Genomic DNA, 18234 nt, shown 5'->3' with positions numbered 1-18234 from the left:
AATTGCAATGATATTTCTGCTTCTTAGAGTAATGCAGAGACGAGACTGTTGGTACCTTCTGAAAGTGCTAATCCATTGCACGAAACACACATTATTGTGAAGTATGAAGAAGGTCAAATGTACACAACTTTACTTTCATGTAGAGAAACTGTTTCAAGTTTCGAACTTGTGAACTTCATGCCACAATGGAAAAACCAACCCTAACAGCTATCTATTCTCCCCTCAAGGTTGAGCAAAACATTCTCTTGGTCATTGCATTGGGCATTATGGGCCTCTGTTTGTATCCCATTGTTAGGGCATTAGTTTATTAACCCTTTGGGTTTGTTTTGGGTTGCTTTTCTGTGCCCAATACAGTTAATTATTCCTTATTTATATAATTTTGTTTGATCTTAAAAAAGTAAAAAAACAAACAATGTATGTGGGCTACAGCTGGGTGTTTTGAGTAACAAATTGCCCGTGGCCCAATGGGCTCATTGTTTAATCAGATATGGGGATTTCTATGCCTTGTAACTTTTAAAGGGCAGCACCAAAGAAACAGATTGTGAAGCCCATGAACTTTCCAAGACCATATCACATACATGTACAGTAAATTTTCTGGGTGGTGCATCTTCCGATATATATAAATATATTTCCAATCGATCTAATTCTCTGCTGGATGGAACTTTTGAAATCATATATGGATCTAATTCTCTGCTGGATGGAACTTTTGAAATCTACATATATGATTCAAAAGAAAGTGAATGATTAAAGATTTGCCAAACAAAGGAAAGTGTTTGAAATCTACCTATGATTCAAAAGAAAGTGCCAAACAAAAGGAAAGTTTCAAAAAATATAATATAATTGGCCCATGCAGGTTTCAAGCCTGCGACCTTCGCGTTATTAGCACGACCCACTAACAAACTGAGCTAATAGGCCATTTTGTTTTTTATTTACAATTTTTAGCCATTTGTTCTATTGAGTCATATATATATATTGCTATACACATACATGTTGAACTAATGAAATAGAAATGAAAACTGATTGGATATATATGAGTTGGGTTTTAATAAATTAAATTTTTTAGTTGGATCGTGAAATATTCGACTCGTTATATTTGATCTAAAACACTTTATTAGTCTTTCTACATTATGCTTTGCATAAGTTAGCTCAATCACAGACAATTAATATATGTGTATTATTTCCTGAAAATAAAAATAACGTGTTTAAGAAAAACAAAATTGTTAGAATAAGAGATCCGAATAACGAAGTGTTCTTGCAATGTATTGCCCTATTTGGCAACAAAAGTATTGTTCTTGTTTTGGATTGTGTTCAATAGTAATCGAAAGCATTTTTGCTAAGGTTATATTTGTTGCAAGACTTTTTAAAACAAAAAAAAAGTGCTGCGTTTTTTCTAATTTTTTCCTGTGTGTCCTTGGGCTTGCTCTCTTGCCTTTTGGTCTGGGCCTTTTGTTTGTTTTTCTTTTCTCTTTCAATAAATTGATTAACTTACTGAAAAAAAAAATATAGAAATACCAGTTTAAAAATTAAAATGGTTAGTTTAAATGGTTATTTAAGAGTTCCTTTTTTCTTTGGTGTATTGTTCATCAGTAAGTGTTTTTGTTATGGTGTGGAAATATAAATTTGGTGCTTTTGATTTTGACTTCTTTCTCAAAATTGTTTTGATACTAATTAAATCATAGCAAATGTTATGAAACACGTTTTAGTGTTTTGTTTTATTAAAGTATACCGCCTGAAGCATAGACCACGAAATAGAAGCCGGTTGCCAAACGGGTCTATGTAAACTCTTCACCCACAACAGTTGGTAGACCGAACCTTGTAATGTGGGCTTGTAACTCAAATGAGGGCGCAACGAGGAGACTGGTTTGGCCCAGAAGGTTGGGCTTTCAGGGTTTAATCGATCGCTGGCTAAAAACCTTCAAAAAAAAAAAAAAAAAAAACAGTTGCTGGTCTGTTTTGAGTGGTGAGAAATTAAAATGAATGCAAATTATGATATATGTCAGCATCCAATGAAGCATATTGCCAAATTAATTTTTGCTTATCAAAAAGCAGAAGTGTTTGATAAATTAACATGAATCAGAACTAAAGAAAAATAAAAATTTAAAATTAAAATGAGGTGGAAAAAAAAAAAAAAATTCTCTGATCGAAACACACAGAACAAATCACTACCGGCCGATTCATAGCTGTGGCACCACCAGAGGAGGATCTGAGAATGGTTTGAGACGTACCATGCATGCAGCTAACCACGCCTAACTAATATTAATGGTAGACTAATTAATTCTTGATCACGAGGCTGACGTTGTCTCAGCGCGCGTCTTCAGATTGATGCAGTGGCTATACCCCACTATTAACATGAACATGTTCGGAGGAGCCAATGTTGGCTGCACCCTTAGGGCGCTTTACGCAAAGGAAGTAGAGGATGGAGGCGAGGAAAAGGGTGAAAAGCATGACAATAACGACCATCATGACTTCGCCGTGAAGACCAAAGTTATGGTCACTGTAAAACAGTTTCTCGTGATCTTTTTGAGTCTCTCCATCACTATCAGCCATGGAAGATGGAAATGGAGCACTAGCCATTGAAATGGTGAACATGGTTTGTGAATATGTCTGTCCTAAATATTTGTACATATGTATGTATAGGTGGGATCGAGATAAGATAAGAGCGTGACTGAAATTTTAGCAGGGAGAAGTTTTGGGTCATATTGGTCATTGGCAATGTGGCATGCATTCTGCATAATAATTCACTCATATTGTCCATAAACGTGGGATATTTGGAGAATATAGTTGGTAGATAAGACACACACAGACCGGCCTATGCCTTGGGCCATGCTAATGTAATGAGAAAAAAGCAGCCAAAAATTTATGTACTAGTAACGAGTGTGGTTTTTATGGACTATATAAATACATACATACATATATATATATATATATATATATATATATATATATATATATATTGGAGAGTGGATATACAAGCATCTTATGCAGAATGAAATGGCTCAAGCTAAGTATGCAATATAAATAATGGAACTGAAATGAAAAAATATATACTATGATCGTAACAGTAACTCTAACCTCTTACTTGAGATGGGTTATGCTATGCGACTTAGTGTAAAGAGATTATAAAGCACTACAATGATAGCAATACTAGATAATTCTTACTGTATAATTAAGAAAATCAATTGTTGGACTAGTTAATTTGATAAAGAATTACTCTACATGAAATATTTTACCTGATATAGATTTCTGTACAATTTTTTTTAATGACTCTGCTTAATTTCATTTTGGTGAAATGAGGTTTTCTAGATCACTACTGTCACCCATTTTTACATTAATTATTAATGTACGTTTGACCACTTGATAAACTCAAAACTCCCTTGAATTTCAGTGAGCACGTGCATGGGACAGTTAGAATTCAAGTCCATTATTTAAATAAACCACTTTACAAAATCAAGACTAAACTGAAAGAACTCCCTCAACTTTCACAATTTCATAGAAAAATCTCATCATCTTTAATTTTTTCACATAACTCCTTAGTTTAAAGTATTAAAAAATCCTAAAAATCACCCCTTGAAAGTTAAGGTTCGTTTTTTACTTCAAAGGTAAATCCGTAATTGACACACCCTAAAGGCACTCACACGGATTGAGTGTATGTTCCAACTTTCTAATAGTTGGGGAGGTTTACTTAGTTGCGGGGATATTCGTAAATTCTTATTCTTAACTATTTTAAAATCAAATTAAATTTGATGGCACCTTTTATATATATATAAATAGTTAATATTTACATACATATGTCTTTATTTTCTTTTGAGAGGTAAAAATCTATTACCGTTAGATCACTAAACCATTAATACTTTAAAAATATTCTATTAATTCACAAAATTTATTTACCATGATAAAGTGAAATGGATCTAAAATAAGTTATTTTATGAATGTCATATTTTATAGCCTTACTCTTGAGAAATTTACATCAAAATGAACTAGAATAAAATATATATTTATATAACTAATGGATTAAACATGTGTTTAAGAAGAAGAAAAATCTAAAAAAATTACAGAGATACTATCTAGATGGAAGACCATCAAAATTTATTAGTTTTGTTAACAGAATTTTATCGTTCTATACAATGAAAAATAAGATTCCTTTCCAGTAAATTTTTTTTTTTTTTTTTAAATTGATGTTAAATGTACTTTTTGTCATGAGACTTGAAGCATTATGGAGGGTAATGGATGATTGACACGTGACAGATAGTTATGATGTGATGGGTAATCCAATCAATACAATATTGTACCGCACAATCACAGACCACGTTTTGGTCTGTCAAGTACGTGTCTAGTAGGTATGCCACTCATTTTCTAACCCACCACCTCTCTCAATCTAGACATCAATTATAGCATATATTGTAATGACAATTTGGAGTTTCGTTTGTCGGAGCTCAGTTTCGACCTCAGTAAACTTTCAAGGTTTTCAAACGTTGGCAGTGAATTGAATATACAAAGTTACGGACCTGTCAATCCATGAATTCGGTATCATTTAATCCATCAATCCTTGAATTCAACTTTCTAGCTTAATGTTTCGATTACTGTTAATGGTAGTTCGTGAGCAGGATGAGGAGATCGTTTCACGTAAATCAAAAGATCTGAGAGCAATATCTAAGTGGAGATCCAAGAAACACAAGGGATTCTCTAGGTATGGAGATTAAAAAAGAAAAGGCCGACCTGGGTACCATGCAAACTGGAGCTTGTCAGAAAATAAGTGTTAATGTGGTGGTTGATTGTTTTAAATACTGATAAACACCCCTATTTATAGTGTTTACCTCATCGGTCAATGCCTTTTAATCCTTTGGCTGAGCCCGCTCTTATCCAAAGGTTTGATGGCCTCTTCGTCTGACGGATGAGACACTGGTGGATGGGCCGCGGCGCTTTGCCCCCTGTCAAAGGAGGTAACGGCACTCCCTAATTAATGCGGATCTTATCAAATGTCTTTCGCAATTAATGCGTTTCTTATCCTTCATCGTTCGAGCTTAGGTACCGTATATCCTTTCCCCCTTGTGCTGGACTCGGATTGAGGCGACCACTTAAATCTCAGCCACCTATCCACATGTCCTCAAATTTCCGTGCTTCAGTAGGGATAGGCCCCTTTCGAGATCCTGCCTTCATGACCTCGCAGGTTCCCATCCCAGTTCTATCTCGAGGTCTTCTTTGCCAAGAAGGGAAATGTGTAAGCAGATTAGTCGAGATTGCTCTTTTAGAGAGCACCCTCGAGCGAGCCAGGGGGGAGGAGCCTATCCGACTGGAGCGGGGCGCGTCCACACTAGAGGAAGGGTAGCGACCCCTCCCTTGACTAGTGAGTTCCGTTATCGGATAGGTAGCTCGAGAATACCTAATCCACCGTGGGCACGCCAGGTTAGCACTGGCCAGCTGTGCTTATGTTACAGAGGTGGCGCGATCATCAACAATTACAAATTTATAAGTTACGAATCTGAAGCCAACGATCTAATAAAATGATTAGGGCCTAAAAAATTCAAACCAATATATTTAATTTATACATTATTTCTTTGACTCTGATAAGCTTCAACCCTAAGCCTGTCCATAATAGATCTATTGCTAACATACTTCATTTAGTCATTTAAATGTAACATGTGTTCATATAATGAATTTATATATAATGACCTTTTTTTTTCTTTTTTCTTTTTTTATTATAGAAAAACTCGACCAATCCAATATTTCACGAATTGTATTGGTTTAGATTACAATTTCTGATGGATTTGATCGAATTCATTTTTTATTATTTCACAAAAATTGAATTAGTTTAGGTTTGATAGCCTAAATTAATTTGATGTGATCCGTGGTCAACGTCACCACTGTTAGAAAGAAATCAAATTCCGTAACATTTAAATCACGTTTTGACCTGTGGTCACAGAGGTACACTCATTTTCTAGCCCAGCTCTCTCAATCTAAAGATCAATTATATATTGTTATATTTTTTGTCAATAGATGTTATATATTGTATTTTGACAATTTATAAAAAATTTGACCAATATTTTACAAAGCTATCATGGATTTGATTGAATTCAATTTTTATTATTTGATAATAATCAAATTGATTTAGGTTTGATGTCTAAACTAATCTGATGTGATCCGTGGTCAGCGTCACCACTGCTAGAAAGGAATCAGATTAGGTCACATCTAATATTTTTGGAGTCTGGATTGTATTATACCATCACGTTGATTAGATCAATACCCCCGTCAAAGAATGACCACTTCGAAAAAAAAAAAACACACATAACTTTTTCGTTTCATAAAATTTTCATAAAGCTTATCCCGTAGTTCTTCTCACACATTAGCCCAAGTTTTGACAAGCCCTCGGCCCATCAACCCAAAGGCCCAACTCGCTCAAAAAATTTCTTTGACCAACAAATTTTATTTTAGTGAGAGGTCTTCAAACGCTGAAATTAACCATCAACATCATTGATGAGAAAAAGAAGCCAAATTTATGTGATATATATACCTTGAGTATTGAATTATGAAGGAACAATTCATTTGACCAAAACATAACAAATTACATACACGACAATAGAATTCACTATCATAAGTCGAAAGAAACACTAAACCCAAGAACAACTTTGAATACTAATTTTATTTTTCTCTGCATGCTACATTTCTTGGCAACTTCTTTTGATAGAAGACTACCTCAAATTACTTTGAATTTGTTATAAGTTTGACATTTTTTCATATGATCCATTGGACATCAAATCTAAAAAATCATACGAACTATGTATGTTCGACATAATAAGCTCGATTTATCAGTTTCAATAATAAATTGATTTAACCATTCTTTCTTTGGTGTAACAATAAAAGTTTGAATCAACAAGATAAATGAACTCAATATTAAGTTGTGCAAAAAAAAAAATATTAAAGGTTTAAATCTATATACTTTGAATAGTCTCTTCCAGCACCCTATGTAAATGGAATCAATGCTGACGAATGATTTTCAATTTTAGAGAAAATTATACTAATTTTTTTAGAGATTTTGTCAATACGCTTACATCTTTTATTTATCAAATTATACTTTTTCCCTTGAGATTTGTATGTAAACAATACATAACTTCTTAAGAAGCACGGACAAGAATATGAAAATAAATAAATAAATTATCAGTTTCTTGTAATATTATTAATCTAAATGCACTAATTAACATGTTTATAAATACATAAGCAAGTAAAGTAATTAAACAAGAAGAAGTTCTAATAGAGTAAGAGTAGAAAAAGCATAGGAAAAAGAAAAATTCTAACTCTAAAATCTTAAAAACCTAAAAAATATAAGAAAAGATAAAAATAAAAATATGACCAATTAACCATATTGTGGCAAATCTGGAGATCAATTGGGTAATTTTGGTGTTTTAAATGTAGTTTATTTTATTATAACTGGATCCCATTTTTTAATTTACAAATTTTTAAATATTAAAATATGAACCCTGTATTTTAAATACAATTTTATTTTATTATAACTTGACCCCATTTTTAACCTACAACTTTAAAATATTACAATATGAATCCCGTCGTATCGCAAAAGTATCTAAGACGTATCCCTATGTATTCTAGGCATATCCCAGCCGTATCCAAAAATAAAAAATTTCTTTAAAAAAATCGGATATTTCTACGAAGTATCGGGCACATGTTCGAGCGTATCCGAGTATCAGGACTGGACACGTGTCCAATAGCACCACGACGCTTCTTATGAAATATCCGTGCTTCCTAGATAGCTTCCCTGTGTTAACAGTCAACAACAAAATGCTAATGTCAAAAAATTTATAACTTTTAAATTTCAATTCTACCATTGAAAAAAATGTCTATTGCAACAAAATACAATATATATATAAGCACATAAACATAATTATCAACTTGAGACTGAGGAGGCCCCGGATGACATGGGCCAGATCCGACTTGTAAACATAGCATTCAGTCCGTACAGCTGGGCCAGCCCATAGAAGGACACTGCTATATGGGCCGAACGAGAGTAAGCCCATCAAAGGTGACCAAGGCTTACGAAGGAATAGGCCCAGATCCAACAATCAGTAAATATCTTGTAAATATCTTGTAAATATCTATAAATAGGAGATGGAATGAAATGGAGGGGGATCTTTTGGGGGTTTGAGGTGTAAGAATTCTAGAGAGAGAAAGAGGAGAAGGAATTTCTTGCATCTTCAATTGGCGCCGTCTGTGGGAAGGGCATGGAAGTTTGGTTGATCAATGAGGAATATCGAATGGATTCAAACCAATTCGGTTGATCGAGACTCGATCTTTGGGATTTGAATCCAGAGCTGAGCGATTGTGACCTGCTCTGGAGGAATTACAATTCTTGAAGCTTTGGAGTGACTTCAGATCTACGAGTTGTTCGATTGTGGCAGGATCTGACGGATTTAGAGTTCAGACAATTCAGATCTCGTAAACAGTGAGCATAATTCGGAAAATTAGAAGCCAGATCTAAAAATTTCTACTCACGAAGCTCAGATCTACTCGCGAACTTGAGATTAATGCCTTTACTCCGTTCGGGAATAATGATAGGTGAAAGCTCCAATCCGATGGAGGCTGTCCAGCAAACAAAGCTTGAAGAGTTGATGAACTTGATTGAAGCTCTCAAAAAAGAAAATGCAGAATTGAAAGCTGGACTGCAGCATCGGCAAATACCTGCGGTTTCGCATCCACTTCCGGTCGGAGAAGGAGGTGTTCAATCTAATATCGCGCATCAAGGCGATCAGGACGAGAACAATCAGTCAGCTCACCACCGTGATGAAAGGATGATGGACAATTTGCCGCCAAATGTTCGTCGAGTTGAAGATCACGAAGGATCGACTCACGTTGATCCGCAGCGGGAAAGGTTTGACCGAGAGGAAGTGATGGAGGTTGATCGCCGTCGAGTAGCGTCGCCTTGGCAAAGAGAGTTCATAGAGGAACGGTCGTTCGATCCGTCTTACCGGCCCTCCATGGTTACTGTCACTCATCACGGTTCGGAGGGCAGAACCGTAACTCACAGAGCTACCGCTGGACTCCAGAGAGAGAATGAAGCTCTCCGATCCGCAGCTCGGACGGTGGATTCACCATTCACCGACGAGATCTTGAATGCGCCGCATCCAAGGAAGTTTGCTATGCCAGTCTTTATTCTGTTTGACGGAACGACCGATCCGATCGATCATGTGTATCATATCCAGTTGAAAATGGCCCTGAATACGGAAAACGACTCTTTAATGTGCAAATGTTTCCCTACAAGCCTGGCCGGACCGGCGCTCAGCTGGTTCAAAAACTTGCCTGGGAGCTCCATTGGTAGTTTCAGAGACCTGTGCGATCGGTTCATAAGCCAGTACTATGGGAACAAACGCCCGCCGAAGGACATCTCGAGCCTATTCACGATGCGGCAGCACAAGGATGAACGTCTCCAGGCCTTTCTTACCAGGTTTAATCTCACTAAGAGTATGGTGATCGAATGCCACCCTTCAACGGCAGTTCAAGCCTTCAAGTTAGCCATGACACGCGGAACTCCATTTCACACCAGTCTGGTAGTGAACACGCCGACTACTATGGATGAACTCAATGAGAGAGCCGATGGCTTTGTGCGCCTAGAAGAAGAGGAGGCAGCTAATGCTCGGACAACGTCGCTTGTGTCGACCGAGGAAAAGTCCAAGGCAAAGATCAGGCAGAAGCAGGCTCAGCCGCAACGTCAGACCACCTGGAAGGCCGAAAAAAGGTCCAGGGAGGAAGAGTTGATTACTCCGCTGAAGGTCACTCTGGCGAGGCTGTATCAGGAGAACAAAGACAAGTTTCATCCACCACTGCCAATTAGGCAACCCCTCGAACAGAGGGATCAAACTAAACATTGTGCTTTTCATTCTGATTTCGGTCATCAGACTAACGAATGCAGGAACCTGAGGAGGCAAGTGGAGATGTTGATAGCTAGAGGGGAGTTTGTGAGTTATGTTCAAGGTTCGGCGATGGAGCAGAATCGACCGGTGGAACAAATAAAAAGGAGTCATAAACAAAGCTCCCACAATCGCAACCAGTTCGTATAATCAATGCTATCCATGGTCGACCCGAGCCTAGTGAAGAGTCAGATGAGCTGCTCCGGGTGCGCCTGCGGCAGGCGCAGATGAAGAAAAGGGTCGGCAATGTGACTACTCTACACCAGCAGAGCCCGTCAATGCAGATAAAGTTCGACTGGACAGACCTGCAGCGTGTTCAACTGCCTCATGACGACCCGTTGGTAGTCAGTTTGACAGTGGCAGATTGCTTGGTGCGCAGAGTTCTGATCGATCCTGGGAGCAGTGCGAATGTCATGCCGAGGGACACATTTGACAGGCTCGACATTAAACCAGAGAGGCTCAAGCCCACCGGAAATCCCTTATTAGGGTTCGATGGGAAGAGGGTAGAACCCGTCGGGATGGTGGAAGTGGAAGTTCAAGCTGCAGAACGAGCTCTTATGCAAACTTTTGTGGTTGTGGAAATTCACCCCTCGTATAATCTCCTGATGGGAAGAGGATGGATTCACAGAGTCCGAGGTGTACCCTCAACTCTGCATCAGGTCATGAGGTGCCTCGGGCCCGATGGAGATAAAGTAATAGACATTCGGGGGGATCAGGTCGCAGCCAAAGAGTGTTATTCCGTCACACTAAAGCATGCTGGGAAAGGAAAGGCGCCCGTCCGTTCGACAAGCCCCAGATAGCAATTACAGGAACCTCCGCTCGAGCAGAATAGGGTGGAGGAGTCAGTCGACTTGACCGAGGAGCCCCTTCTGGATGTGCAGATCGATCAGTCCAGGCCAGAACGAACTACCAGAGTAGGTATAAAACTGACCAGAGAAGAGCAGCAAGAGCTAGTGGATTTCTTGTCCCACAATGTCGACGTATTTGCATGGAGTCACCTAGACATGCCTGGAATTAGTCCTTCCGTATCCTGTCATTCCCTGAATGTCAATCCGAATTTCAAACCAGTGAAACAGAAGCAGCGAAGATTTGCTCCAGAACGTAATCAGATCATAGCGGAAGAAGTCGATAGGCTGCTTGATGCGGGATTTATCAGAGAAGTGCACTACCCTGAGTGGTTGTCCAACGTCGTTGTGGTGCAGAAGAAAAATGGGAAATGGCGAGTATGCATTGATTTCACCAATTTGAACAAGGCCTGTCCGAAGGACAGCTTCCCATTGCCTAAGATTGATCAAATGGTGGATGCCACCACTGGGTATGAGCGTTTAACCTTTCTGGACGCATATTCAGGTTATAATCAGATTCCTATGGACCCCGCAGATGAAGAAAAAACTTCTTTTGTCACCGAGCGAGGAACATACTGCTACAAAGTTATGCCTTTCGGGCTAAAGAATGCGGGAGCAACTTATCAACGACTTGTTAGCAAAGTTTTTAAGAATCAAATGGGTAAGATTGTCGAAGCCTATATTGATGATATGGTGGTAAAGAGTAGGAAAAAGGATGATCATCTGAAGCATCTGCAAGAGGTATTTGATGTACTAAAGCGATATGGGATGAGGCTCAATCCGACCAAGTGCTCGTTCGGTGTGAGTTCCGGACAGTTTCTGGGACACGTGGTCAACCGCAGGGGCATCGAAGTTAGCCCCGCTCAAGCAGAGGCTTTGATTAAGAATGCCGAGCCAAAGACGATCAGAGAGGTGCAAGCCCTAACAGGACGAATAGCTGCATTAAGTCGATTTATTTCAAAATTGTCAGATCACTGCAAACCATTCTTTGACACGATTCGGAGCCATGGAAGGCAGGTCTGGGGGGATGAGCAACGACAGGCATTGACTCATTTGAAGCAATATATGCAGAATCCACCAGTCCTGTCAGCCCCAGAACCGGAAGAAAAGTTATTTCTATATCTTGGAGTATCTGGTGTCGCGACGAGTGCCGTTCTGATTCGTTGCAAGGAAGGGGTGCAATACCCGGTATTTTATGTAAGCAAAACACTGATGGAGGCAGAAAAAAGATACTCAAAGGCCGAACGGGTGGTACTTGCACTTGTAAATGCAAAAAGAAAGTTAAGGCATTATTTCGAATCCCACCCCATAGCTGTTCTAACAACTTTCCCAATCAGAACGCTTATGCACAAGCCAGAGCTCTCGGGCAGAATGACAAAGTGGGCCATAGAGTTGAGTTCATTTGACATAACGTATGAGCCGAGAACAGCTGTTAAAGGGCAAGCGGTAGCCGATTTCCTACTAGAATGTGATGCCGAAGATACGGAAGAGGACCTTAGAAGCGGCTCTTGGAAACTTTTTGTGGATGGCTCCTCTAACCAGATGGGGGCTGGGATTGGGATCAAACTGCAAACCCCAGAGGGTACTTCCTTGAGCCAAGCACTCAGACTTGAGTTCCGAGCCACCAATAATGAAGCGGAATACGAGGCGTTGCTAAATGGATTAAAGTTGGCCAGAGAGCTACAGATCAAAAGTTTGACAGTGTATAGTGACTCGCAGCTGATTGTTCGGCAGGTAAATGGTGAGTACGCGACCAAGGATGACACGATGGGGGCATATCGTTCTGCCGTTCTGCGTAGAGCCAAGGACTTTGCAAAGATTGAATTCATACAGTTGCCGAGGGAACAGAATGCAGATGCAGACCGTTTAGCATGCAGTGCTTCGAGTTGCGGTGAAACATTGGCGAGGGTGATTCCAGTAGGAATAGTGACCCAGCCATCTATTTTCGAAGAACCGATGGACTCTGACCCTTGGCAAGTCAACGTCATACCGTATGAACCGAGTTGGATTGACCCAATCATTACCTATATTCGAGATGGCGTTTTGCCTATGCAAAGGGATGAAGCTAGGAGACTCAAAAAGAATGCTGCCAAGTACGCCATCGTGCGGAACCAGCTGTACAGAAGGTCCTATTCTGGCCCGTACTTGAAATGTGTCACCCCCACGGAGTCGCAGCAGGTATTGCGAGCTATTCATGAGGGTGTGTGTGGCAATCATTCTGGCGGGCGATCGTTAGCGCATAAAGCAATGACACAAGGGTATTTCTGGCCAAACATGTCAAGAGATGCGGAGGAGTTCTCTCGAAGGTGCGATAAATGCCAACGATATAGACCATTGATCCACCAACCACCTGAGGAATTGCACGTAATGGCCTCGCCGTGGCCTTTCGCGCAATGGGGGATGGATGTGGTCGGTCCTCTGCCAACTGCAAGAGCTCAGAACAAGTATGTGTTACTGGCCACGGATTACTTCACTAAATGGGTGGAGGCAGAACCGTATCCTAGCGTGACTCAGACTCAGGTGAGACGATTTATTTGGAACAACATTATCTGCCGTTTCGGTGTTCCCAGATCAATAGTCATGGACAATGGCACGAACCTCGACAGCAGACAAGTAAGAAAGCTGCTGGAGGAGTATGGAATCAACCAGAAGTTGGCTGCAGTAAGTCATCCTCAGGCCAACGGACAAGCAGAAATCACAAACAGAACCATTTTCGCCTGCATTAAGAAGAAGCTGGAAGATCATAAGGGGAAGTGGTTGGATGAACTCCCGAACGTTCTATGGGCTTACAGAACCACCCCAAGGCGGCCGACTGGGGAGAGCCCGTTCGCAATGGCGTATGGTACCGAGGCAGTTATACCGGTTGAGCATTTAGTCCCCACTATCAGAAGCTTAGCATGGAGTCAAGATCAGAACGACAAGATGTTAAGATTGAACCTCGACATGATAGACGAAAGAAGGGACGCAGCGGCTATAAGACTAGCATCGTATCAGCAAGTGCTGGCGAATAGTCACAACAAGAGAGTAAAACACAGGGATTTTGCCCCTGGCGATCTGGTTCTGAAAAGAAAGGTGGGGATGGTCAAAAAAATGATGCCGCCCTGGGAAGGCCCATACAGAATTGCAGAAGTCATTGGCAAGGGGGCATATACGTTGGAAACCATGGCGGGAAGGTTGGTCAGCAAGCCCTGGAACGCCACGTCTCTGAAGAGGTACTACCAATAAAAGCTAAGTTTCGGCTTTAATTGGATGTTGTTTGTTGTCAATCAAATACGTATGAATGAGCAAGTTACTGAAATTTGCAAAAAAGAATTTTCTTTTCCAACAGTCTACTATGAAAATTTAAAGCCAAGTGGCAAGTGGCATTCTAGCCGAGCGCCAGGCACTTAAGCAAGATAAGTGGCAGCTGGCACTATAAGCCGAACGCCAGACACTTGCTAAAAACTTAAAGCCAAGTGGCAAGTGGCATTCTAGCCGAGCGCCAGGCACTTAAGCAAGATAAGTGGCAGCTGGCACTATAAGCCGAACGCCAGACACTTGCTAAAAACTTAAAGCCAAGTGGCAAGTGGCATTCTAGCCGAGCGCCAGGCACTTAAGCAAGATAAGTGGCAGCTGGCACTATAAGCCGAACGCCAGACACTTGCTAAAAACTTAAAGCCAAGTGGCAAGTGGCATTCTAGCCGAGCGCCAGGCACTTAAGCAAGATAAGTGGCAGCTGGCACTATAAGCCGAACGCCAGACACTTGCTAAAAACTTAAAGCCAAGTGGCAAGTGGCATTCTAGCCGAGCGCCAGGCACTTAAGCAAGATAAGTGGCAGCTGGCACTATAAGCCGAACGCCAGACACTTGCTAAAAACTTAAAGCCAAGTGGCAAGTGGCATTCTAGCCGAGCGCCAGGCACTTAAGCAAGATAAGTGGCAGCTGGCACTATAAGCCGAACGCCAGACACTTGCTAAAAACTTAAAGCCAAGTGGCAAGTGGCATTCTAGCCGAGCGCCAGGCACTTAAGTAAGATAAGTGGCAGCTGGCACTATAAGCCGAACGCCAGACACTTGCTAAAAACTTAAAGCTAAGTGGCACGTGCCATAAACAAACACACGGCAAAGCTAATATAAAAGAAAAAGAGAGAAAAGATATGTATGTACTGAAGATGAGTTGAATAGAGCACAACACATAGGGAAAAAGAGTTCTGTCGTTTCATTAATATTGAACATTGAGTTTACAAAAGAGAGATGTCCATCATTACAAGAAGATATGAAATGGAAGAATTCGAAGGAGCCCTAGCTAGACGCCTCAGTACCAACAGCATCCTGGTCGTGCCGACTCGCCTCCTCGGCCCCATCAGCCGCCTCACCTTCATGAGGTGGGGAATCAAGGTGAATGACTGAATCGTTCGGCTGGGGTTCAGCGTCAGCAGTGGTTATGAAAGAAACCACGGTTGACGATTGAGGAGCGGTCAGTGGCAGAGCGGTAGGAGGAGCTGTGATGATCCTTGAGGATGCGATGTCCTGGCACTCATCAAATATACGCTCCGCTTCGGTGGGTTCTGGGTCGACATAGACCCCCAGAGGGTCGATCCCCAGATCCTTGTCTACCTCATCCGGAGTGGAGCTGGTCTGTCCCTCATCCGGAACCCGGTCGGCGAAACCTTCCCGGAATCCTTGAGCATACCTAAGAGCACCGACCCTTGAGAACCGAGCGTGAAGGGCCAGCATCCCACCACCCACTCTGCTGATCGCGTCGATCAGAGCGGTACGCTCGTCCAGAGCTCTTTTTTCAAAAGCCATCCGAGCAGACTGTTCGTCAGCTAGAAGGCGCTGGAGTTCTGCCTTCTCTTCTCTAATTGATTCCCGCTCGGTCTGCCAGACGCTCTTCTCAAGCTGGAGGGCGTCCTTCTCATCCTGAAGGGAATCATTCTCCTTCTTCAGGACATCTCTCTCTTGCTCGGTTTTGTCAAGTCGAACCAGCACCTCGGTATTCTTCATGGCAAGGAGGTCGTTTTCTTTATTAGCCACCTCCAGGCTGTCAGAATACTTACGGGCCCTGGCGTTCCCCATCTCCACCTGCTTCTGCATGGCCATCATCCCGAACAATGTCTGCATAGGTGCACGTTAAAAACGGTTAAACCAATAGTCAGAACGGGCGAAGGCAAGACCAAGTAATATGAGAGAATTCATGAGTTAGAAAATAAAAGTCACCTCCATAGCAGATTGGGGAAAGCGGCTGAACACGTCCTTCTGGGAAAGGCCCTTTGCCGCCTCAAGGTCCTTCGGAGTCCACATGCTCCTGTAGTAGGCCATAGCGGTCTGGCCATCCTTCAGCATGGTCTCGTTCGGTTTCACGAACGTCCCATCCGTTCGGGTGTACCGAGGGGCCCATGGCGGTAAGCTGGGGATAGAAGGGGGGCCTGAAGCAGAAGCAGAGCCACCAGCTGCAGGAGGCCCAGAGGGAGAAGGAGCTCTGATCGCTCGGTGCAAGAGAGCACCCGGCCTAGAGACCCGGGTCCTTCTAATGAGAGGCTCCTCCTCAGGATCGATTTCACTGTCAGGATGAGGCCTTTTGCCTCGTTCTTTATCCCGACCGCCCCCCGCAGCAGCAGGAGCTATGGTAGCTGGGGAGGGCGCGTTCTGGTTGGCAGCAGGGGCGCTGGCAACAGGGTTAGTAGCCACTGCGCTCGGGACAGTGTCAGATATGGTGGCTGAAGAAGAAGCTGACGCTGGAGAAGAGGTCGCCCCAGCAGCGGGAGTGGCTGGGGGAGTATTTTTCCTCCTGCCAAAAGAGGGAATCTGAAGTCTGCTCATGTTATAGCCGAGTGATGAGAGCGCTAAGAGGTTGTCTGAAGTGAGGAGATCTGAGCAGGAAGGAATATCGTTCAGAACGTATCTCTTCAAGTAGTTACTCCTATCCCTGCAAACACTATAGCTCAAGTCATCACAAGGTATTCCCAAGGAGCGGCATAAGAAAGTGCAAAAACGAGGAACGCATGTTTCACAGGGGCAGTCATGTTTATGGGATTTGAATTTTTTATAGGAGGAGACAGAGCAGACACCAAAGGCGCTCGGGATTGGGTAACCCTCTGCAACCGGCGAAGACCAAGCCCCACTAATGCCCACTATGCTATCCCTCCAACCCTTTTCAGATTTTATTGTGTCAGTACATATGGACATCTTCTCGAACGGGTAGAGGTGGTAGAAGGGCTCGTTAGTACGGATCTTACTCACCTTATAGCACAGAAGGAGGTCTATGAGGTCGAGGTCCAGATTTCTGTCACGCATCAACAAGAGCATAACAGATATGATTCTAAAGAAGTTGGGGTTGACCTGCAGAGGGAATATCCCCAATCTATTGAAGACATAACTAAAGAAAGGGTGCAGAGGGAACCTAACAACATTCAATTGAAGGTTCGTGAATAAGACTTCGCCGGGCAGGAGGCCGGCGCCGGTCGTAATATTAACGTCTTGGGGGCAAACCCTAACTTCGATGTTGTCAGGAAGTCTAAGTCTCATACGAAGAACATCCAGATCTACAACCATGGTGGAAGTGCTAGAAGAATCTACAAGAGGGTAAATGGAAGCCTGCCTAAAGTAAAAAGAACGAAACTAACTTCGGAGGACTGCAAGATCGCTGGGAGAATGACTCTTGAAGGATTTCACCAGAGAAAGCTTAGCACTGTTCTAGAAAAGAGAGAGACTTGGCTGATGATGGAGACGGTAAAGGGAAGTGAAGTGGAATTCTAGAGCATTATAAAGGCGAGGGGGCCCGAGGGCCGAAGCGTCGGGAAGGCGAGAAATCCCTCGAGCCCCGGAACATTGATTCTGGATCTGACCGTCCGCTCCCCCACGTGGTTATCTCGAGCCGTCAACATCATGATGAGACGCCATCAATAATTACCCCTTATTAAATAAGGGGCAATTATGGGGGCAGTTGAGGAGGCCCCGGATGACATGGGCCAGATCCGACTTGTAAACATAGCATTCAGTCCGTACAGCTGGGCCAGCCCATAGAAGGACACTGCCATATGGGCCGAACGAGAGTAAGCCCATCAAAGGTGACCAAGGCTTACGAAGGAATAGGCCCAGATCCAGCAATCAGTAAATATCTTGTAAATATCTATAAATAGGAGATGGAATGAAATGGAGGGGGATCTTTTGGGGGTTTGAGGTGTAAGAATTCTAGAGAGAGAAAGAGGAGAAGGAATTTCTTGCATCTTCAGAGACATTTGACAAGAGAGGTTAGTAAAATTTAACAAACAAGAGAGGGGATAAGTGTATATTAACGAAACCTCAAAAAAAATAGTATACTTTACCCTAAATTTTATTAACCGTACACCTAAATAATTTCAAATAATTCATAAAATACATATTTTTTATAATAAGCAATGCGCCTAGGAATTTCTTGAAAAAGGTTGAATTTAATTTAATTAGAGAGGATAAAGTAGGTTGCACCTGTGCTCATATACAAAACCAGATGATTGGCGT

The sequence above is a fragment of the Cornus florida genome, unplaced genomic scaffold (assembly GCF_030987335.1).
Source record: "Cornus florida cultivar Cherokee Brave unplaced genomic scaffold, ASM3098733v1 CherokeeBrave_3.0.0_Hap2_Chr06, whole genome shotgun sequence".
NCBI lineage: Eukaryota > Viridiplantae > Streptophyta > Magnoliopsida > Cornales > Cornaceae > Cornus > Cornus florida.
Note: the sequence above shows the minus strand (reverse complement) of the source record.